Here is a 22454-nt window from a genome sequence, read left to right as displayed (position 1 = left end):
AGGGACAAAGCAGGGAACCAGGGAGGAGGTCACTGAAGCTATGAAGTCCCGAATCAGTGGGAATCAGGAAGGTGGCAGTGGGCTTGGAAAGGACGGGGCAATTGGAAGGACCTTAAAGAATCAATGGGAGCGGTTATTGGCAGTGGAGGAGAGAGGCCCCAAACTGACCGCTAGGGTCTGAGTTCACGCGACTAGTGGCTACAGGTGACCCAGACGAGAGGCTGAGAAGCTGGGGACAGGAGCAAGTTTGCCAGGAAAAAAAGACAAGAAGGGTTTGCTTGGCTAAATGCTGCGTCCCGACGTTGAAATCACAAGGAATCTTGTCACCTTAATCCGTGGCCATTTAACTCTGGGTTCTTTGCTCCCCCCCCCGGGGGCGGTGGGGGCCAGTTAGTGAGTCCCCTCTCTGGGCAAAGATGCCTTTCCAGACTATTAGCTAAAGTGCCTTAGAAATTCACCCCGAAACCATATTTTAAGTTCAGGGGAAGATGTTTCAGGATTCCAAGCAATTTACGTATATTCTTCGCGTCTGTTCGCACTGAGTTTCCTTTCTTAGAGACTCTCAGGGCGAGGAAATTTACGCCCGGAGCCTCGACTCCGGGCGAGGAAGGCGAGGATGGGGTCCAGGCACCCCCAGCCCACCCTCCCGCTTTGGATTCTCCAGGACCAGCGGGCGGACATTCTTCCCGCTCGGGCCCCGCCTGGGGAACCGCTCCGGGCGCTGCCGAGCACGCTCTCCGCCGAAAGAGTCCGGGCTCTCACCCCCGACTCCGACTTCGCCGTTCCCCGCCTCCCCGGCCGGGCGGTGCGCGCTCTCCGGGCTCCGAAGACGATTTCCCGGAACTGTGCTCGGAGGTTCCCCCGCGCGGCGCGGGGGACTCTGGCGGGACTCCGGGAGACGCTGCCGCCGCCCGGCGGGCGCAGAGACCGGCTCCCAGGACCCCGGGCCTCCGCCCCTCCTCTCGGGGATCCCCTTTCGCCCACACCCTCCCGGGCCCCGCAGGACACTCCCCCCGGAGGCCGGGCCTCGTCCGCCCGCCCCCGCCGCGTCCCAGGCCGCCCGCCCCGCCCAGCTCGCCGCGCCGGGAGAGCCCCAGGCCCCGACCCCTCCCCCCGACGCCGCCCGAGAGCGGGACGCGGCGGCGATGGTGACTGGGCAGCGGCGCGGGGCCGGGTCCTGGGCAGGGAGGCTCGGCGGCCTCTTTCTTTCTCTGCCCCCGCCCCTCTTTCCCCTTCCTGCGTGCTAGCCCCGGCAGCGGCCGAGGTCGGCGCTCTCTCCTCGCCTCCTCTTCTTCCTCGTCCTCCTCCTCCCCTGCCCGGGGACCCTCTCCCTCCCTCAATCGCCCCCTCCTCTCGCCGCCTCCTCTCCTCTCCCCTCCCCTCCCTCCTCCTCCTCCTTCCCCGAGTGGCCGGCCGGGCCAGAGAAAGAGAGACCGAGAGAGAGAGAGGCAGAGGTGGCTGCGAGGAGGCGTAACGGTAAGCCCCGGCTTGGGGAAGGCTGCGGGCTCGGAGCCGGGATCGCCGAGCCGGGACCGGCTGAGTTGAGGTCGCCGGGCCCGCGCGCTCTGCGGAGGGAAAGCCCGCAGCCTCCGCCAGGTAGGGCACCCGGCGCGGGGCTCGCGGAGCCGTCGGCGACCAGCGGAGTCCGGGTTGCGTGCGCGGCGGCCGGCGCGGGAATTTCTTCCCGGCGCCCGAGGAGCCCGAGGGGAGGGAGGACCGGGACGGGTAGGTGCTGGCGGGACGGGTGCTGGACGCTGGGAACGGGAGGGAGCGCCGCTTCGGCTCTGGTCGCCCGCAGCAGAAGTGGAAAAAAGTTGTGCCTGGAAAGACGATTTGCCGGGAAGCCGGCGCGAGCCCAGCTCTCTCGCCACCGCCGGCGGACTGCGACCGGCGCTCGGGTCCCGGGCGCAGCTTGGCGCGGGGCTCAGCGCGCCTGGTACAGCGCCCTGGGGCCGCCCCGCCGTCGCCCCCGCGGGGCCTGGTCTGTGGCGTGTGGGTCACGCCGGCCACAGACGTCAGCGGCTTCTCAGATCTGGGCTGCATTTTTGTGGGCAGCGCAGGGATTGGGGGTGCGGGCTGGAGGAGGAGGTGGGCGTGGAGTGGGGAAGACCACATCTGGCCTGAGTGGGTTGAACCCAAGGGATGGGGTGAAGGACGGGGGGAGACTCTGTGTTTCCGGACGTTTTTTAGGCACAGAGTTGTGTGTGTGTCCTTTTTCCTCTTTCATTCAGCGGTCTGGTGTCCTTTGAACTCTGAAGGGCGAAAGCATTTTCTTCAATCCTGTTCACCTTTTCTCCCGTTTCAGGAGGGTCGTGAGTTTTATGAGAATCCTAGAGCTGTTTCCTCAGTGGGAGTAAAGTCTCACCCCCCATCCCACCCCCACCCTCACTCCCACCTGGGCCATTTCCTGTATTTAGCGCGTTTTCTACTGTGTGTGCGTTCCTGTAGCTTGCCATCAGCGACCCACAAGTAAACGGAGAGCTTCTGTCTGAAATCGCAAAGCGGCCTCTGTAGACGTGTGTGTGCTGGAGCCCGAGAGGGGAGAGGTGTGGGCGGGAGGGAGAGGGGGAGCTGTTAGAGCCTGGTGCGGAGAGTTAAACCTGAGTAACCGAGTTCCGAGGGACGTTTCTCCTCCGCACGTTGCTTTTGCTTCGCCCATTCGCCTGAGAGAGCTCCACCCGCGCCAGGTTTAAGCGATGATGGATGCGAATTTCTCTGGCGTTGCCCTTTCCCGGATATTCCTCTTTTCTACTGGTCCTCTTTAAAAAACGACTTCTCCTTTTCAAATGTAAGAGATAGGGAACACATGCTGGTGGGGAGATTAAATGTTTTTACAGATAGGGAAAAGAAAACCCAAGATTCTCATTTCTTTTTGCTGTCATACTGTGATAGACTTGTTATTAATCTCTGTCAGAGATCTGATTCTGATGAAATAATACTGGAGGAGTTTGAGGTAATACCAGATAAAAGCCAACGTCATGATAATATTTTCCCTAAGTGGTCACACAGGGAGCAGACAGTGTGGATTGTTGTGGTGTGTTTGCAACGGGTGCAGCAAACATTTTATGCCAGGAAAAAAGACATTGTGTGGTGCAGGAGTTGATGGGGTTAGGGAGGGGAAACCATTTGTCTTCAGAGCAGTCCAATTAAGAAGAATAATTACACTGCAAATGAGCATTCTTGAATATAATATAATTTGAGTCGCGAGACATGAACCAGTAATTTGTCTATAGGAAGGAAAATGAATCTTTGTGGATTAGAGCAAAACGGTGCCTTCTGGAAAAAGTAATATATGCTCTTTATGCATGTGGATGGGCTCAGATGTGTGGACTGACGAATTAAAGAGATTTTACTGCATGTAGTGTTTGGGCAGGGCAGGGAGGAAAAGTTCATAGTAGGAGAAGATAGAAAATATATAGAAAAGTATCCATTTTTAATGGACAGCACATACAACTTCTCAACTTCTTCATTGCAAAGAATTGACAAAATAGGAGACCAAAATGTAGGAGACCCAAAATTGGGACTGTTGAGTTTCCAGAGGTGTCACTTACTACCTAAACCTGGGACAAGTTACTTAATTTCTCTCAGCCTTGGTTTCTGCGTCTGTAAAATGATGGTAATAAAGTTCAAGTCCAAGAATCACCTGGAAGGTTAACTATGATTATGTACTTTTGCATAGAACTTAGGGTGGTCCCTCACGCTGGGTGAGTGCTCAGAAAATGTTGATGATGGTTGTCAAGTATTTCAAATGCTCGGGAGAGAGCAGTGCCATTCAGAGAGCCGGGCTGCAAGGGGAGCTGACTTGGAGCAACTGCTGATTTTGGGTCGGCCGATGGTCGACCCTTAGTTGAGGCTGTCCCTGTGCCCCCAGCAGCCCACACTCAGAAATATTTGATCTTTCTAGAACTTGTAGGCTGCATCTTTTTGGCCCCTCTAGTCAGCCTTTTCTGGGACTCCAGCTGTGGGGAATGTGTAGTGCAGGCTCCGTGTGGGTCTGAGGACCTGAGCACAGGTGTGGCCTGTAATTCCAAGCCTCACTGCCCCCCTTGCAAAGGCACCTTCTCAGGTTCCAGGTCCCACCAAAGTCAATATCGCCATTTTATTTAAGAAAAAAGAGAAAACTTGAGTGGTGGACGTGGTGTCTCTCTTGGGAATTCTAAAGTAGTGTTTTCTTAGTGTTTACTGCTCTTAGAAAAATACAAATAGTTAGCAAATACCTGATCTCTAGAATTTATTCCAAAAAGCACCTTTATAGTATGTCTTGGGGTTAATGGAACATTGCCCAGTTTTTCCTAAGGTTGTACCTAGCTGCAGAACGAACAAAAGGCATTCTTAGCAAAACAGTAGTTTTTGGAGCTGGGGAACTATGCTGTATATTTCTTTTCTAATCTGGGAGGAATGCCTGTTTGCTCATCCATCCATTCTTTTATCCAGTCATTCAGCAAATACCCATGGATCCTCTTCCATGGGCCAGGCTCTGTTCTGGCCTCTGGGAGCATAGCAAGAACCAAGAGTAGGCCTCTCCACTCACAGAGCACTCATTCTAGTTGGAGAAGCAAATTCTGTGTGCGAAGGAGCTCCATAAACCCAAGAAACTCTCTTTTTTGTTTAGAAGTGCCTGCGCTGGGAAAGCAGCGTGCTGGGCGTGCTTCTCTTCCACAAGCCAGCCAGCTTGCAGGGAAGTGATCTGGCTGGGGGTGGTGGCCGGGGCCTGCTGGTCCTATGGGTCCTCCACAGGGAGAAGGAAGAAGGGGGAGCCTGTTTCTTTCTGTGCTTTATAATAAAGCATGTGTCCTGTTTGAGTAGAATCACCAGTCAAAGTGCCATGAGAACAAACGGGTTTTTCTCCGAAGTGAGACTTCACAGCCTTAGAAAGGCAAAGAAGAAATCAGAGGTCAGATCTGATCATCAGCTTATAAAACCCAGATTGTGCCCAGGGAAGAGCCTGGTCTAGTACTTAAAATACTGGACCCTTTGCTGTAGGAGGCGGGCCCGAGAGTAAAGGGCAGAGTGGAGACTTAGTTCCTCAAGGTTTTTTTTTCCCCATTACTTTTAAAGTTACAGTAATACCTGGTACAGTAAGAATGCATTATGTTTGGAGTCTAGAAGGCTCGAAATGGTATAAGGTCAACAGGGCACTGAGAGTAGCCGTTTGGACTAGAGGCAGCGTGGCGTAGGGAAGTCCCTGAGGGTGCTGGGTCTTGGGTGCTGAGCTGGGGAGTCTGAACTTCATCTCGAAACCTGTGTGGAAGACGGGGAACTTGCAGCAGGTGATTGACCTGATCATATTGTGCTTTAGAAGGAACTCTAGGTGGGCTCGGTGACAAGGAGGCCAGGGCCGGGGATAGCAGGTGAGCCGGGAGGTTAGTACAGGAATCCCGGTGGGACTTGGTGAGGGAGAGCAGGAGAGACCTGGAGAGGCTGACCGCACTTCCTCGGTCATGTCCCATGGGTGGGCTCTTAGTAAGAGGGAGTCCAGGGTGACTGGAGTGGGTCATGGCGCCTTTCACTGAGTTAAACAGCTATGGGAACCTCAGTTTGGGGAGATGGTGAGGAGTAACGAGTTCAGTTGAATCCACAGCTGAGTTGTGAGGCGCCCAGGGAGAGACGCCCAGCAGAGCATTGGATCCACAGGCAGGAAGAGAGGTCTGGAGCTGGAGATGAAAGACGGAGTTATTTTTACAGTAGCAGCAAGTGGTTGGCTGGTCTCTTGAGGTTTACTGAATAGTGCTCAGGGTGAGAGTAATCTGTGTCCTTGTAACTGAATTTTTCTCTTTCATCCTTTCAACGGGACTAACGGGGTAATCAAGCCCCTGACCCTGGCCTTCAATGATCAGACTCTTACTGGTGTTATTTTGCCGACTTGTGAGACCTGTTTATTGTTTTGAACTGAGATAATTTAGAGGAATGTACATAGAATGGCTCTGAACTTTTTTTTTCTTTTGTGGTACGCGGGCCTCTCACTGTTGTGGCCTCTCCTGTTGTGGAGCACAGGCTCCGGACATGCAGGCTCAGCGGCCATGGCTCACGGGCCCAGCCGCTCCGTGGCACGTGGGATCTTCCTGGACCGGGGCACTAACCCGTGTCCCCTGCATCGGCAGGCGGACTCTCAACCACTGCGCCACCAGGGAAGCCCTGAACATTTTTAATAGCTAGGATATACAACTGATAACATTGATCCTCCTCCACCCCCGACACATCTATGTATTCTGGACAGACTGTGTTCTTACCCGAATTCCTAAATAGAAACCCTAATCCCCATTGTGATGGTATTTGGAGGGGGCACCTTTGGGAGGTAATTAGGTTTAGATGAGGTCATGAGGGTGGAGCCCCCATGATGGGATTAGTGTCCTTCTAAGAAGAGGGAGAGTCTGGAGCATGCTCTCTCCACCATGGTGAGACTGTGGCCATCCGCAAGCCAGGAGGAGGGCTTTTCCTAGGAACCCAGTCTGTAGGCACCTTGAGAACTTGTACTTGGAGAACTAGTGTTTTCGTTTCCACCAGGGACAAGGCTTATCTGCCTTCTTTTTTGAAGTTACCATATGGCCCTCAAGGGGCTTGTTAATTTGAATTTCATTCATTTGTGGAATAAAAAAACGTGTGCAAAGTAGGCCCCAGTGAATGCCTGTTAAAGGGCAGACACGCTATTTGATTTGTGTACAGCCTTAGTCCTCTTACTGTTGTGGATTTAGGGTACGGCCAGTGGGAATTATTAATCATCGTTAGTCTGTGTAACCAGCAATAATGCCTCGCCTTGCTCTTGCCTGCCTAACTGATCTGCCATTGAAAGGAAAACTGGTAGCCTAGACAGACTGCAAGGATGTAGGCTAAAATTCTGACTGGTTATTTTGGACTCGTGGGGTTACAGGTGACTATTTTCTTTACTTTTCTGCTTTTCAGATTTTTTAAAAGTAGATGTTACTTAAAAAACCAGAACAAAACAGTTGTTGGTGTTTTCTTCCATTCTTTTTTTTGTGCAAAACTGTATCAGCAGTTTTGGCCACAGCACCATACACCTCCTTACATCTGTGCTACATCCATGGCAAAGCAGGTCTCTGTCTTTAAAAAGACTTGAAATTCCTATTTGTTGTCAATGTAGTTGTGGAGGAATGTAATCAGGCCTGGGTCCTGTGACCCAGAGCCAGAATGGGGCAGCTTCCTCCCAACAATAGGGAAGGACCCACTCCTTCCTGTCGGTACGCTTTATATGTTTTCATGAACACTGTTAAGTGTGATCTGAGAGGTGTTTCACTTCTATATCTAAATGTGTAAACATCTGTCAGATTGATATGTACCTAACTGAACATCTGTATCTATAAAAATATACTATACTCACATGTAAGTTGTTTTTTTTTTTTCTTGTTTTCAGTTGTTTCAGTGTTCAGTAGAACTCAAACCAGCAGTGAGATCTTAAATATCCCTTTAGCATCAACCTCCCCACATTCCCGGAAAATCAGAGGGACTCTCTTTCCTCTACTGATTCTATTGTTCAGCAATTTCTCTCTTTCCACACTGAGCTGTGTTGTCAAGGGCACCTGGAGTTCAAGCTTCCTTTCTCCTGGGGCAGGCTGCAGTTGGGCTGAATTTCACATGTTGTTTTCACGTTTTGAGGCAGTTAGCCAGTTGTTTAAAGATGCCTGTAACTGCATAGACAGTAGCCACATTTAATCTTCAGATAAGTGGTGCATGACACACTTATTACTCAGGACAAATTAACCTCTTAAAAATTTATAACTTTACTCTCACCCATAGGGATCAAGTTTTCTGAAATTAAAAATAATAGACTGGCCAGTCTGGCAACTACAGACTTCACCAGTAATTGGTGTTTTTGTGTTTGTAAATGGCTACCCTTTGTATTTGAAATATACACGTAAGGAAAACACGGGCTCACAACTTGAAAAACAATCTAATAATCACATTTTTTTTTTTTTAATGGCTAACTGTCCATTCCTAGAAGATGATTCTGCACAGGGAAGTATGTCTAAACAGATATTTACTCTGTCATTTGCTCATTCGTATTGTAGCCATTTCAGGGCTTTTCTGTGCTGGAAGCTCATAATTTACCAACCTGATTGCGATTCTGCACAGATCCATGCTGTAATATGCAGCCTAGGGTGCCAGCTTACACAGGTGACTGTAGGTCTTTTGGGTTTGAATCCTTTTGGTAAATGGGTTGCTTAGGTTGTCTTGTCTTTTTTTTTTTTTTTTTTTTTAAATGTGTTTTTTCCAATTTGTGCTCGGGTCTGTTGTTCTTTTCTTGATTAGTAAAGAAAAGGCAGCATTAAAGGGAGCTAAGCTGATGTGGGGAATGTTTAAACTATAATCCAAAGCCAAAAAGAACGGTAGCCGGGTGCAGAGGCCATACTGAATAATAAGAACACAAGTGGTGGTAGTGATGAAGAGATGGGACAGGTTGTGTATACACCTGTGTGGACAGGTGGCTGGGGGACTGTTGAGGATAGTCTGGTCAGCTGTGCTACACAGGGACCACTGTTCCCCTTGGTCTAGAAACTAGACTCACGGACCCTAAGTATGTTAGCTTTCTTAGCAACTACATTAGTCAACAAAACTTACATGTTTTAAAAAAGTTTTAAACATTTTAAAACAAGAACTGTCGTCAGGCTAGATTTCCTCTAGCTTACATATGTGTATTTGATTTTTAAAATCTTGGCCGTAGAACTTCCCACTTCTTCCTGTCAAATTTCAGCTTTCTCATCCAGGTGTGTGTTGTTCAGCCCATCGGGATGATTTTGAATTCTCACCAGTCATCTGTCATGTCAGCCACCCCTCTGGGCTGAGTACTGTTCTTCAATCCATTCTGCTCACAAGTCATCCAAGTTCTTTGAGTCCTTTTCTGCCGATGCCCTGTTCAGCCTCTCCAGTCATTCTCCTATTAGTAACCAGGGGCGTGTCAGCCTTTGCAGGCAGCTAGAGGGCAGAGGGTTGGAGTCCGTGCCACGATACCCGAGGAAGCTAATCATACTCGTGACCTCGACCTCATTAACATGGTGCTGGCGGAGAGCGAGCCAGCATTCTGTAGTATTGTTTGACTTTGGATCTTCTCTACTGATTTGTGCTCGTGGGGTCCATATTCCTGCCCCCTCAGGGAGCCTGATAGGTAGAGGAGCCGGAGGAGAATGTGAGAGACGTCAGTACTTACCGCCTCCTTTTAACTCCCTAAGGTGGGGCTTTGGATTGTCAGCTGTCACTGGGCCCCGCTGATGGTGATTTGGCTCCAAGACAAAGCAAGTCTGAGAAGACTTGTGTAAGGATTGTGAGGGAAGAAGGCCTCTTAGAGTGTGGGGTCGCAGTGGGTGAGCTGGTGAGCTGGTGGCTGTACAGGTGGGGTGAGAGTCTCCCCGTGGTGGCGCTCTCCGTGCCTTAAAGCAGGGCTTCTCATGCTGGAAGGTGCACAGGAATGATCTGGAATCTTGTGAAATGGCAGATTCTGATGAAGCAGGCCTGGGCTTCTGCATCGCTGATAGGCTCCCTGTGAGGCTGGTGCCGCTGGGCCTGTGGAGCAAGGCCTCACATAGACTGGGACACGACTGAGGCTACGGATTAGTCAGGCGGAGACTCAGACGTGTGAAGGCTGACACCAGGAGGGCACCTGCAGGGTCTGGTTTAGAGTTTGCTGCCTGCTCCTTGGGACTGTCTTTATTGGGATAACTCTGAGGGCTCTCAACCCTGTCACTGCCATTCCGGCCTGTAACAGCCCCAAGGAGCAGCTGTGCTCGGGGATTCCCTTCCATCCTTAGGGCAGGGAGGGAGGTCATGGGAGGTCTTGCAGGTGGAATATGGTTAAGCTGAAGGGAGAGGTTTTGTTTTTGCTACATTTTAATCAAATTGACTTCCTCATTACCTGATGATTATATTCCATAATTTTAACTACTTAAAGAAGGCTCTGACTTCCTCCAGTTAAGCCTGCCTTTTCACACAGACCCTATCACTTTGAAGTTATGTGACTGCAACGTTTTAAAAAGTTACATATTGTTTCCTTTGGAACGTTGTTTCTGAAACTTGCCTGACCCTGTGCTGGGTGCTGGTTAGACCTATGTGTTCTCAGACCCTGCCCTGGAGTTTTGACCTCATAGCTTTGGTGTGGGTCCTGGGAATCTGAATTTTTTAAACAAAGTGTCTGGATGGTTTTTATAATTGGGCATGTTCTAGAAACACCATTTTCGAGCAACAGCAATTTAGAAACCTGTCCATCTGAGCCTGTGTTATCAGCCATGTCTGAGGGGCACCTTTACCTGTTCTTTTCTTGGCCTCTTAGATACTTGGTTGTGAAGGGCTGGCTTTTGTCCCATTGGACCCACTTCAATTTTTATCTTGACTCATGTTTTCATTCTTACAGAAAGGCTCTTTTTTTTATCTTGGATGGGACCAAATCAGAGTCCCTTGTCAACAGTGTAAGAGCCAGTTCTGAAGCCGTTATATTTAGGAAGGTTTTACAGACACTGATTATTAAGTGCTTTGGGGCATTCTTGGAGATACTGGGCTGTACGCTTTGGGCCTCTGCAGAGAAAGGTATGTCTTGAGGCCGACTTCTCCCACTCTCTCCCCTGCTTGGGTTCAGACACTGGAGACAGAGCGCTTCCTAAGTAAGCGCTGACCAGAAATGGATGGAGAAGGGATCCTCATCCTCCAGAGGCAGTTTGGTTCTGACACAGGTGAATTGACAGATGGAGGAGATGGACTTTGCACGTCATTGTTTCAACATTTACCTCCATTTTTACAAATGCAGGATCCATCTCACCTCCATCCTAGGAGGTGGAGGTGTTTTTATAAGCTGCCACTTACGAAACAAATGAAGTGGGAAGTGGTCAGTATGATGGGATTGGAGGAGTATGGAAGGGGCTCTGTAGCGAAAAGCTGGAATTCACTTATTGTTGTGCCTAAAATTTTACCATTAGAGGAATTTGGGCAAAATGGTTCTCTTTAAACCTCTTATTCAACATGTAAGCATCCATAGAACAGGCACTACATTAGCTACTTAGGACTTAACAGGAAGAATTTCATAAAATGCCAGCAAAGATCAGGGTATGAAGAGAGTGGACTGTGATGGGTGAAGTGTGGGCACTGTGAGGTCAGGGCTGGGGCAGGGCCACCGAGGATAGCTCAGATGTCCGGAGGAGCCCAGGATACCTGGTGGTGGGGGGCACTAGGCAGAACTAATTCTCATTCACTTAGTGTGTGTGTGTGTGTGTGTGTGTTTGCACGCGCACGCTGTGTAATAGGGGCTTTAATATCTTTGATGATGCATCTGGCATACTTCTTTCTATCTAGTGTGGCCATTTCACATATACCTGACCAGATGTAATGAAAAGCCAGGTGATCTAGATATGAAAGTTAAGGTTAAACACCGTAATTGTGCTTGGGATTATGTTGCTCTTTTTTTTTTTAGTCTATTTAATTTTGAGAGAGAAGCTCAGGAAATGATCCAGTTTCTTTACCTGCTTATCAGGAGAACTTGGCCAGCAGCAGAAACCTTTCCTTCTCCACTGAGGGCCTTTTCCCAGTCAGTTTTTTTGTTTGTTTGTTTGTTTTTGTGGTACGTGGGCCTCTCACCGTTGTGGCCTCTCCTGTTGCAGAGCACAGGCTCCAGATGCGCAGGCTCAGCGGCCATGGCTCACGGGCCCAGCTGCTCCACGGCATGTGGGATCCTCCCGGACCGGGGCACGAACCTGTGTCCCCTGCATCGACAGGCGGACTCCCAACCACTGCGCCACCAGGGAAGCCCTCCCAGTCAGTTTTGAGGAGGGCTTGACTCTTCTGAGACCTCATGCCACCTAGAAAGTGCTTTAGGGCATGGTTTCTCTCTCATAGCTGAAAAAAAAATTTACATTTTAAAGAATTTCTCAGCTCTTAGCTGGCTGAAAGAAACTCCGAACTTGGCCATTCTGGTGTCCAGCTGAAGCTTGTCTGAGTGGTCTAGGGTGTTTTCAGAATAGCGTGGAGATGGTGGGGAGAGTCTTTTTGCCACTGCTTGACGAACAGAGAAGTTACACAACACAGAGAAGTTGTGGCCCAGGGACCACAACTCTGGGAACTTTTACAAACTGACCCACTCCAGAAAGAAACTTGACCCTTCAATGAAACCACGGGCGCTTTCTGGATGGCTTCATTGTTTCTTTTCTGGAGTGGTCAGATTCTGTATCTAGGGGGGAGGAGAAACATTGTCCCTGTTCCTGAAGCTGGAGTTTCCTTTGTCTATTCTGAAATAAAGGAGGGCCACAGAAAAGGATGGGGCATTTCTTAGGGAAATGAAATTCTCCCGAAGTACTACATCCCCACTCCAGAGGTGGGCCCGTGTACTCTTCCCCGTGGTCCACAGGGCTAGCATCATTTCTAAGTATCGATAAAAACAGCATTGTGTGGACTTCCCTGGTGGTCCAGTGGTTAAGATTCCACACTTCCACTGCAGCAGGCACGGGTTCGATCCCTGGTTGGGGAGCTAAGATCCCGCATGCCTTGCGGTGCGGCCAAAAAACCAAAAAAACCAAGGAAAAAACCCCACCCCCCCAAAAAGCTTTGTGTATTTCCTTTTAAGCATAAATGGACATCACAGTCCCTGTAGAGTGTGAGGCCTTGAGCACGGAGGTGCTGTTGGGGTATCAGACGGGGCTATCTCTGTACCCTGTACTCTGCTCACTGCCACCCCCGTGCTGGCACTGCCCCCACTTAGTGCTTGCTGCCTTTAGGAAGCATCAGAATCACCTGGAGTCTGGTTAAAACACACACTGGCTGGACCCCGCTCCTGGAGATTCTGAGTCACTAGGTCTGGGGTGGGCCGAGAATTTGCATCTCCAACACGTTCCCAGGTGGTACTGATGCCTCTGGTCTGGGGAGCACAAGTTGAGAAGCACCGTGACACCAGGCACTTCTCCACCTTCTGGAGGAGGGTGTGTTGGCACAGGCAGACTCTGCTCCTGATGGCGTGTCTGCCTGGGTGGAATCACTTAATGCCGGAGGAACCTGTAGTTGAGAAGCTGTGGTTCACTGGAGGGAGCCCTAGCCCTGTCTTCTTACCCTGGGGCCTTCTCTCCTGGTCGTTCCCACAGAAGACCAGGGATGTGGCATTTGGGGTAGCTGAGGGGGGCATTCCTTGCCCCCTTGCAATCCCTTCTCTCTGATGTTGCAGAAAACTTTCTGGACCACGCCACTCTCCTACAGGAGACCCTTCATGGGCTTGCCGTCGGCCTTAAGAGAAAGTCCAAACTCTCCTAAAATGACTGCCAGTCTCCCTCTCGGCCTCTGAAATACTCCTTTTTCTTGTCAGCTTACTATGTTCTTGCTTCCTGGGCACCCGTTTTGCTGTTTCCTCTGCCTGGTATGCTCGTAGTCTGGCCACCTCTTGCTTATCAGACCTCAGCTTAGCCATCACCTGCTCTGGGGAGCTCCCTTTGACCTCTCTGGGGTCAGCTGGTGCCTCTGCAAAGGCTCCATGTCACCTTGTATTTTCCTCACTTCAACTTCTCTCAGTTGCGTCAAGGTCATGATTACCACCCATTTACTTCTCTGTCTTTGTGGACTGTCGGCTCCCTGAGGGCGGGGAACCCATGACATGGTCATTCACATGACTCCAGGCTTGGCATGGTGCCCGGCATATCGAAGGCCTTCTTGATCATTCTGTGAGATAGCTATGGCGGGGAGGAAACCAAGACACAGGTAGATTAAGTGCCTGGCTTACCATTACCCTCTGAGTTAAACACCAGGATTCTCACCCACTTCTCTGATCCAACCCCTTGGCCAAGTGACGCTGGCCAGGTTTTCTGCTTTGAGACCAAGGAGCCTTAGGCAGGGTCTGCAGGTCTCTACTGGGGCTGTTAAAAGACTGGCTATTCCAGGTTAACAGAAATGGCCCTCTCCTGTTGTTTTTCAGGTAAACTGGGAAGCAAACTCTTGAGTTCACAGCTGGCCTGTGGTTTTTGCATCTCATCAAGGAGCTCCTCCTCGAACAGGTAAGGGGTTGCTTCCTGGATCTGCTCATGTTCAGGCTGGTTGTGGGAAAACTCCAGCCATGCAATGCACTCTGATAACCACCCCAAGTTCTCATGCATTAAAAAGAAAATCCTTAAATATAGGGTGGCAGCTCCTCTAAGAAAGGTGTAAAGGGACTTCCCTGGTGGTCCAGTGGGTAAGTCTCTGCGCTCCCAATGCAGGGGGCCCGGGTTCGATCCCTGGTCAGGGTAATTAGATCCCACATGCGTGCCGCAACTGAGAAGTCAGCATGCTGCAACTAAAGAAGTCCGTATGCTGCAACGAAAAGATCCTGCATGCCGCAACTAAAAAAAATAAAGATCCCACATGCCGCAACTAAGACCTGGCACAGCCAAAAAAAAAAAAAAAATTAAAAAAAAGAAAGGTGTAAAGTGGTTACCTGCCCCGTCGAGTTATCGGGTGAAGGTGTTTATTGACCGGCCTGGCTTTCTCCTGGATGTTGCTGCTCGTCTCAGTGCCCAACGCTCTTTCCTTTTTGCTGAGCACCTTCACCTCTCCATTTGAGTTGGTGCTTTAGAATTCCTTTTCCTCATTTAAGACTCAGCCAACGTTTCACTTGTTATTTACAAACTGTCTGAAAGAGAGGGTGTTGGGAGCATAGCCTTTTCCCAGCTTTCCAGCGGAACGAATCGCTGCCCCTCTGCTGACACAGCACACTGCACGCGCCCGTGGTGAGCTTTACTTACTTGTTTGTACACGTCTTTTCCCCCAGTGTGTGAGTTCTTTTTGCTACCATCTCCAATCTCGCATGGTTTCTGGCATGGAACAGACTTTCAGTAAATGAGTGAATGTTCATCTGAGGAGAAAAAAAAAAAAAAAAAAAAAAAGCCCTAGTAAACTAAACTGAGGCACAGCTACAAAAAAATGATAATGTGTTCCTAAGCCAATGAACTGATGTGTAGAGTGCCTTTTTGGATTAATGACATGGCTGTTTGCTCACATTACCACGGGTAATTGAGAATGTGCCATAATATGTTAAGTCGGCAGGAGTTTAGATTCTTACCACTATTGAAAAGGATGAGAAATCAGGAGTTTTTGTGTCATTGTCAGTAAGGTGCTAACTGACAGCCTGGGACCCTGAGCCACCAGCCCCCTTGGCTGTTCCGGGAGAGACATCTGTCTGCCAGCCCCTGGGAGTCTTGGGCAGCCCCAGGATTGAACGTGTAAAACCAAATGTATGGCAGTAAGGGAGCAAACAATTGACTTGACCAATTTATAACCCAGAGGAAATAAAAATATTCCTAAAACACAGTTTAGGTTTAAATAATTTTAATAAAAGCTTTTAAATCATGCATTTCCATTTCCCCTGTAGTCTTAGTATGCTGGGATCTTTGAGAGACACATTGATTGGCTTGATGCCATTTTGCTTCATCCTGTGGGTTGGGAGTAGCAACCCCCAGGGCAATGGTTCACCTGAATCTGGAGCCAGAATGGGGCCTGGGTCCTTTTAGGAACTGGCAGGTGGCTGAGTTCCCAGAAGCCAGGGTGGAGGTGGGGCGGGAGGGACTTCAATCTGATTAAAGACCACATTCACACAGGAGAATGCGGTCTTGAGTGTTTGTTCCTGCCTTTTTTAAAAAAATTTATTTATTTTTGGCTGCGTTGGGTCTTCGTTTCGGTGCACAGCCTTCTCACTGCTGTGGCTTCCCTTGTCGTGGAGCACGGGCTCTAGGCGCGCAGGCTCAGTAGTTGTGGCACACGAGCTTAGTTGCTCCGCGGCATGTGGGATCTTCCCGGACCAGGGATCAAACCCGTATCCCCTGCATTGGCAGGCGGATTCTTCACCACTGAGCCACCAGGGAAGCCCCCGTTCCTGCCTTCTTATCCTGCCTCTACACGAACAATACTCATTGTTCAGCCTTTCCATTTGCTTTGTTTGGGTGTGTGCAGCACGAAAGCAAAGAGAAAGAAGTTGTTTTCTGGTTTCTGGGTGTGCTTTCCACAATTTAGTAGAAGTACCAGCCAACTAGTCTCACATAAAAGAAGCGGTCACGTCTCCATGGTTTCTTCTGCTTGGTGCTGAGCCCCAGCCAGAGAGCCGCCTGAAGGAGAAGTTAGTGAAAGGCAAAGCAGTAGAGGAAATTTGACTCTCCCCTGACCCTGTTCATCTTAAAGTTTCGTAGGGCTTGGGTAGAGGGAGGGTTTCAGCTTTGGCCAGGTATTTCTAGTCTCCATGGACTCCATTTTGTCTATCATACTTGAAAAATAAACGAAGAAAATTACAGCTTAAAAGCCCAGATGTTAATATATGAGTGAGTTTTAGCTTTTTAGTAGGTTCTGGAATTTGAGATATTACCAACTGTCTTCTGTTGTACCATGCCTGCAGAAGCTGAGTGCAAGGTGGTGAGTATGTCTGGTCTTCATGCCGCCAAACACATGGGGAGTACTTCCCGACTGATAATAATTGGCCACTCACTGAGCTCCTAGGAGATCTCTGATTCTCTGAGCTTCTAGAAGATCTCTGATTCTCAGAGTGTCTCCTGTTTTATGATAACAATTCTAATCTGGTTAGAAAAAAAAAAAATGAGGCAGGTTAAGTCATCAAATTACTGAGCTGGTCCCCCTCCACTCAGGGCATCTCACACATCAGTGTGCGTTTGGGCACACTTCACAGAGCTCTCTCATTGAATCTTGACAACCCCACGTCATCCTAATTAGAAAGTCCAAGAAGTGATGTAGTTCCTGAATTTCCTTAGAGCTTCTGAACTTTGTTTTGGATTTCTAATGTGGTGTTCTTCTTTCATTCGATTGAATGTTTACTGTTTCTAAAGAACAGTTGTACTAAGAACTGCTAGTGCCCCAGCAGCAGTGAAATTGTGTATCAGGGTGCGCGAGCATGTGTGTGTCTGTGTGTGTGCGTTTGATATAGCCATTTTGGAGCCTTGGCCTTCATCCAAAGACACTGTCCAGCATGGGCCCCCTTGTATCCAGGGCAGACATTTGGGAGCAATCAGAGCAAAGGCAGCTAGCAGACACAGCAACTGGTCTGCTGGTCCCGGACTCCAGTGTCGTTAGCACGCTGGTCTCTGACCAGCCAGTTCCTTTCTTGCTGAAATGAGTGGGAACTCAGATTGCAGCTCCTGACAGATACACACACAAAGTGGCACGTCCCCCCTTAGGTGTATGGTTTTTCCGGGTGAAGCCTTTATCTTCAGCTTCAGGTGAGCCTTTATCTTATCTTTCTCTTAAAGAAGAAGCAAAATCTCCAAAATCGGTTTCCAAGTTTCATTGTAAAGCTGCACCCAGGTATTGACATCTCTGGGGAAGAGTTTGCTTTTTTCTACTTCCAGAACACAGTTGACACATAATTTGGGAACCACTTTCTACTTTGATCACGTCACTTGTCAGCTGTGATTTGATGGCTGGTTTGTCTTATCTACTATGGGAGTTTTGATATTGATGTGAAAGAAAAACTTAGAAGTACTTGTTTCCAGGGAACGTTGGTTTTAAATGGAATGTCTTAGGCTTTTGCTTTACAAAAGGACTGTAAGTGTTGGGTTTTTTTTTTTTTTTTTGTATTTATTTTTGGCTGCATTGGGTCTTTGTTGCTGTGCGCGGGCTTTCTCTAGGTGCGGAGAGCGGGGGCTACTCTTCGTTGCGGTGGGCGGGCTTCTCATTGCGGTGGCTTCTCTTGTTGCGGAGCACAGGCTCTAGGCACGCGAGCTTCAGTAGTTGTGGCACGTGGGCTTCAGTAGTTGTAGCTTGCGGGCTCTAGAGCTGAGGCTCAGTAGTTGTGGCGCACGGGCTTAGTTGCTCCGCAGCATGTGGGATCTTCCCAGACCAGGACTCGAACCCGTGTCCCCTGCCTTGGCAGGCAGGTTCTTAACCACTGCACCACCAGGGAAGCCCCCTGTAGGTGTTGTTTTGATCACTCTCATGTCCTCTTTCAGTTACAAAATGACTATTTTCTGTTTCTTAAGAGTCTTTTTACAATTATTATGGATCTGAGTTGGAAGGAGGCCTTCAGATAACTAGATAATAAAAGTAACTTTTTCAAATAGGCAAAAGAGTGAAAACATTTTCTCTTCCATCTCTTAATGAGAAAGAGTAAATTCCCTGCATTTTAAATGCTTCCTTTTCTCTATAGAGCATTTCTTAGAAGGAACGGTTTCCGAGGCTTTCGGAATTCTCTTCTCTCGGGTTCCTTCTTCAAAGCTAGAGGCAGCCTTCGCTGACTCCCTTTAGACTGATGCCACGGATGCTTATCTCTCCTCTCCTTTATTTCCTGGTGGGCAAGTCCTGCTGCTCACCTCGCCTGTGTTTTATGTGCCTGCCTGGGGTTGCTGCAGAGAAGTGCTTCTACCCTTTATGGCTACAATCTGAAAAAGAAAACAAACAGCTGAAGCTCCATCAAGTCCCAGCAGGCTGGGGAAGATAGTTCTCATCCTCCTTGTTCCTGGGTTCAAAGTGCACCTTGCATTTTACGGGGGTGATCAGCCCTCCCAGGTGCTGGTTTGAGTGGGCCTGTGTTTGAGCCTGGTGGACAGTTGACCACGCCGACCTCCTCCTCTTGCCTCTGCCTTTCTGGCTGAGTTGACATTACTGCTCTGAGTGGGAAGCAGCTGTTGCTCCTTTGAGCGGAGCACCAGGCAGGGGTGGGGGGACATTTGATCCTGTTCAAAGGGGATGTCTCTGAAGCATGAAGATTGAACTGATTGTGACCCCACCCGAGGGGGGAAGCAGAAGCGCCCTCTGGAGAGCCGGCCAGGAGGAAGCCATCAATTACTAATCCTGTTGGCCTGTGGGGTCTTCAGGGTCTCATATCCATTTAAAAGAGAGAGAATTAGCATTGAAGGTAATAAAATAGGCCTTAAATTAGAGGAGCAGGGGGTCATTCTTATCAAATTTTGTGGTTGTTATGGAGGAATAAAAGGCAGAGGAGATAATTTCATTAGCTCCTTTAAGATCTGTATCACAGGGCGATGGCATTTGGGGATGGAGCAGAGCCTCACAGGGGCTGGCCAGTTGCCTCCTGGTAAACCTAGAGCCCGATTTCCATAGCACTGGGGAGGGCTTGGGAGGCCCAGTGATCATTTAGGGCACTGTGGTCAGGAAAAGAGTTTCTCCTGCTGCAAATGAGTTAGCGACTTCAAACCAGCTGATACAGGTCTTGATGGACCACTCGGCCTGTTACTCAGGAACATGGCATTCACACGGAAAATACAGACATCCGCCGGACGAGAGAGCTCGTTCAGAGCTGGGGCGGTGTCTTTACCTCTGAGGAAGGCTTGCCAGTCATCTGTTGTCGAGGTCACTGCTTCAGGGCATGATGGCCCCGGAATTCCCGCGAGCGAGCTGAGCAGTGTTCAGGTGCCGGGGAGAGAGCAGAACGGGGAGGCTGTGCCTTCCTGTTTGATGAGCCCTGTTCTGTTCACGGTGTACTTGCACTTCTGCTGCTTCATAAAGACCCTGCTGGGTAGGCAGGTATTTCTGTCCATGTTTACAGAGAAGGGAGCGAGGCAGAGAGAGGTTATGTGACTTGCCCTCTCTGGGTAGGGAAGTGGGGGATCTGGGATTCTATCCCTGGACTTCTGACTTTCAAATTCAGCCCTTTGTGATGGTAATGAGAAGAAACCGAGGAAAGAGGAATAGGGGATGAATGGTAGGGAGTCCTCGAAGAGAGGGGAGAGAAAAGTTTGATGATCAATAGATAGTTCTCTATACCAGCCACCAGCTGGCACCATTCCCCAAGGCAGCCTGGTTTCTTTCTGAGGGTGAGCAGAGTGATCCAGGTGGGCAGCGCAAGGGAGGTGGGAGTTGGGGGAGGTTGGAGAGAGGGCAGGATGGGAAGGGCTCTTTGTATGTATGAAACAGTCCTAGGTAAAGTGTTGAGTAACGTCTGGAGAGCCTGTGTCTATGATCACAAAGGCCAAGGCATCAGCTGTCTGCCTCACTGCTTCTGGGTGGTTTATTTCCAGGGCCCAGCCTTTTCCGTGTCCATCTTCATTTACACTCTTACTATGTCATATCTGCTTGCTTTCCAGTCTCCAGCTTCTCCCTCTCTGCTGTAGACATTGCCGCTTAATATTTGTGAACTTAGCTCTGAATAACAAGAAAACTTCTATTAAGATGTGCTAATAAAAACCTCAACCACTAGTAAGTACATTTAATCATAGCTTCAGTTTGTATAGTTCTTATAAAATTCTATCCCCGCATTGGTTCAGGAGCCGATATTTCCCTGTACAAGTTGATAATGGAGACCATAGATGCCTCCCTTTGGGGTGGGTGTGGTGCTCTTGGGAACTCCAGCCAGTGTTTTCCTGAAATGTTGTCTGAGGGGAATTTCGGGGGTTGGAGGAAGATTTTCACTTGTTTCGCTGGTGCTTCTCCATATCCTGTACAAACATCTTTGCCCTTACAGTCCTCAGAGGCCCCCTTACTTTGGCCATGTACTGTTCTTTTCCTTCATTACTGTGGCTAATCAGAAGTTGGCTGGACTTCAGTGACTCTTAAAAGCCTTTCTTTCTGACTGTGTCCAGGCAGTTGAAGTGCAGTGTCAGAAATGATGTGAGCTGATGAAGAAGAAATAAACCCAGGCAACATGTGAGGAGACGTTGGCAGCCCTGCTCCTGTTTTTCTGTAGTTTTGATCTCAAGGAACCAGACTGCCTCTATGTAGAAGGAACAAGGCCGTGAGGGTCCCTGTGCCGGGAGCCTGAGCTGTGCCTGCCTGTGGGCCTTCTGCGTTAGGGCTACACGTAGTCTCCTAAACTCTGGGATGAAAATGAGTCGTTTATGTTCGGCAGAGTGCAGAGAAGTCACACGTCTGCAACCTGAGCTATATGAATATGGAGTAAAAATAGCATCTGTTCAGGGAAGCAGAACATTCCAGAATGCTTCAGTCCCCTCTTGGCACCAAAGCCAAGAGTGGAGAATAGGAGAGCTGGGAGGGACTTGAAAGAGCTTCTTGTCCAAGCCTTTTAATTTCAGTCCAAGACACTGAATGACTTGGCCCAGGCTCTGCCCAAGCTCTGTCTTGTTTGGACAGCTTCATACATTTGGTCCCTGGCATGTTTTATAATAGGTGCTTCATGTGCACTTGTTAGGCGGGTGAATGATATACATGAAGCTATGACTTCGGACTCCCAGTCTAGTGCTCTTTGACATACTTTTATAGGCTGAGAAGTCTGTAAGAAGTGGTGTCAAGTAGCTTGTACATAGTTGAGGCTTTCTTGAGATTACAGGTAGGTTAGAAAATTGAGACGTAGCAAGATTACGTCTTACAGTTGGTGGTGCAGTTGATGGCAAGACAGGCTTTCTCAGGCTTGGGGGTGGCTAGGAGGCAGGATGCCACGTGGTAGCCTGGGTGAGGGGTGCCCTGTGGAGTTGGGCGGAGCCTGTGCCTTGCGGAGGTGGTGGTCCCAATCAGTCCGGAGGAATCAGGACAACTGTAGAGGTTGGGCTTGAAGTTGCCCCTCTACCCAAGAACGGTACCCGACAGCCAGGGCCCACCTTCCTTTTGTGGTTCAGTGTTTCCTTTAAAGAGGGATATGCTACTTGGAGCTTATCAGACTTGCAGTCTGTTGGTGGACGTGTGTGTGCGTGTTGTACGTGGTGCTGTGGGTATGAGCGGAAGGCCCAGATACGTTTGAGCACTGTAGCCAGAGGAGGACTCAGTCCTCCACACTGATAGATGCCACTGACCGGTAAATCAGGCTCTCCACCACTCCCAGCCTCATTCTGAAAGTTGCAGCCCTTCTGTCAGTGGCCCCAGCCAAGTAAATAAACCAAGTCGTGCAGGTCATGTGCCTAGAGACCCACAGTGGTGGCAAGCACGCAGCTGCTTTCAGGCTGGTAACTCAAAGCATTGCGGTTCATTTATCTCCCTTATTTAACCTCCCAGTTAACTCACAAAAAGATTTACCATTGCAAGTGAGTTTTAAACTTTAGTTATAGGATATTAATTCAAGATGAAAAGTTGCCAAAGAGAATTCGGAAGGTCAAGATATTCTGTAGAGAATTCGGAAGGTCAAGATATTCTGTTTGAATTCACAATCACTGAAGAGATGTCATTGTTTACTGCTTGGTTGGTTTCATCCACCCACTCTGGCCCAGCCTCCTAGCCTGGCTGAGCATTTTGCATCTTTTGAAATTGACCTCTAGGCTTCACCACGTGGCCTTGATGTCCGGGGGTGAGTGTCCTTCCTCTGGAACCCTTGGCACCTGACCACTTTCAGGTGGACTTTCTGTGCTGCCTTCGAGGGAGAGAGCACAGTTCCTTCTGGAAACCTGTTCTAGCCCACAGTCCCTTCACAGGTTCACCAGACCTCTGCTGATGCTGGCTTTGCATGACATCTCCTTGCTTCTCTTCAGGAAATAGGCAGCAGACATCCAGTCTCCTGGTGGGTCTAACCCTGATTGATGCCTGCAGGAAGGTCCCACTGGGTTATCGGCTTCTGCTCTGTGTTATAGATCACAGGGCTATTGATCTAAAGCTGGCAGGCGTTCTGC

The 22454-nt window shown here is 49.4% G+C and overlaps 1 protein-coding gene across 2 annotated transcripts in view; it reads left to right on the top strand.

Moving 5' to 3' along the window:
• Window positions 1-1255: 1255 nt before the first annotated feature.
• LHFPL2 (LHFPL tetraspan subfamily member 2) overlaps window positions 1256-22454 on the top strand; it is a 182470-nt gene continuing 161271 nt past the window's right edge. For both annotated transcript variants that reach the window (XM_029216965.1, XM_029216964.1), the window contains exons 1-2: window positions 1256-1476; window positions 13886-13964. The gene's annotated coding sequence lies outside the window, so the exon portion shown is untranslated. The remainder of the gene's footprint in view (window positions 1477-13885; window positions 13965-22454) is intronic.

The sequence above is a fragment of the Monodon monoceros genome, unplaced genomic scaffold (assembly GCF_005190385.1).
Source record: "Monodon monoceros isolate NGI ecotype Baffin Bay Population unplaced genomic scaffold, NGI_Narwhal_1 Super_Scaffold_12, whole genome shotgun sequence".
NCBI lineage: Eukaryota > Metazoa > Chordata > Mammalia > Artiodactyla > Monodontidae > Monodon > Monodon monoceros.
The sequence above is the reverse complement of the archived record's forward strand: the minus strand, read 5'-3'. Positions and strand labels throughout refer to the sequence as shown.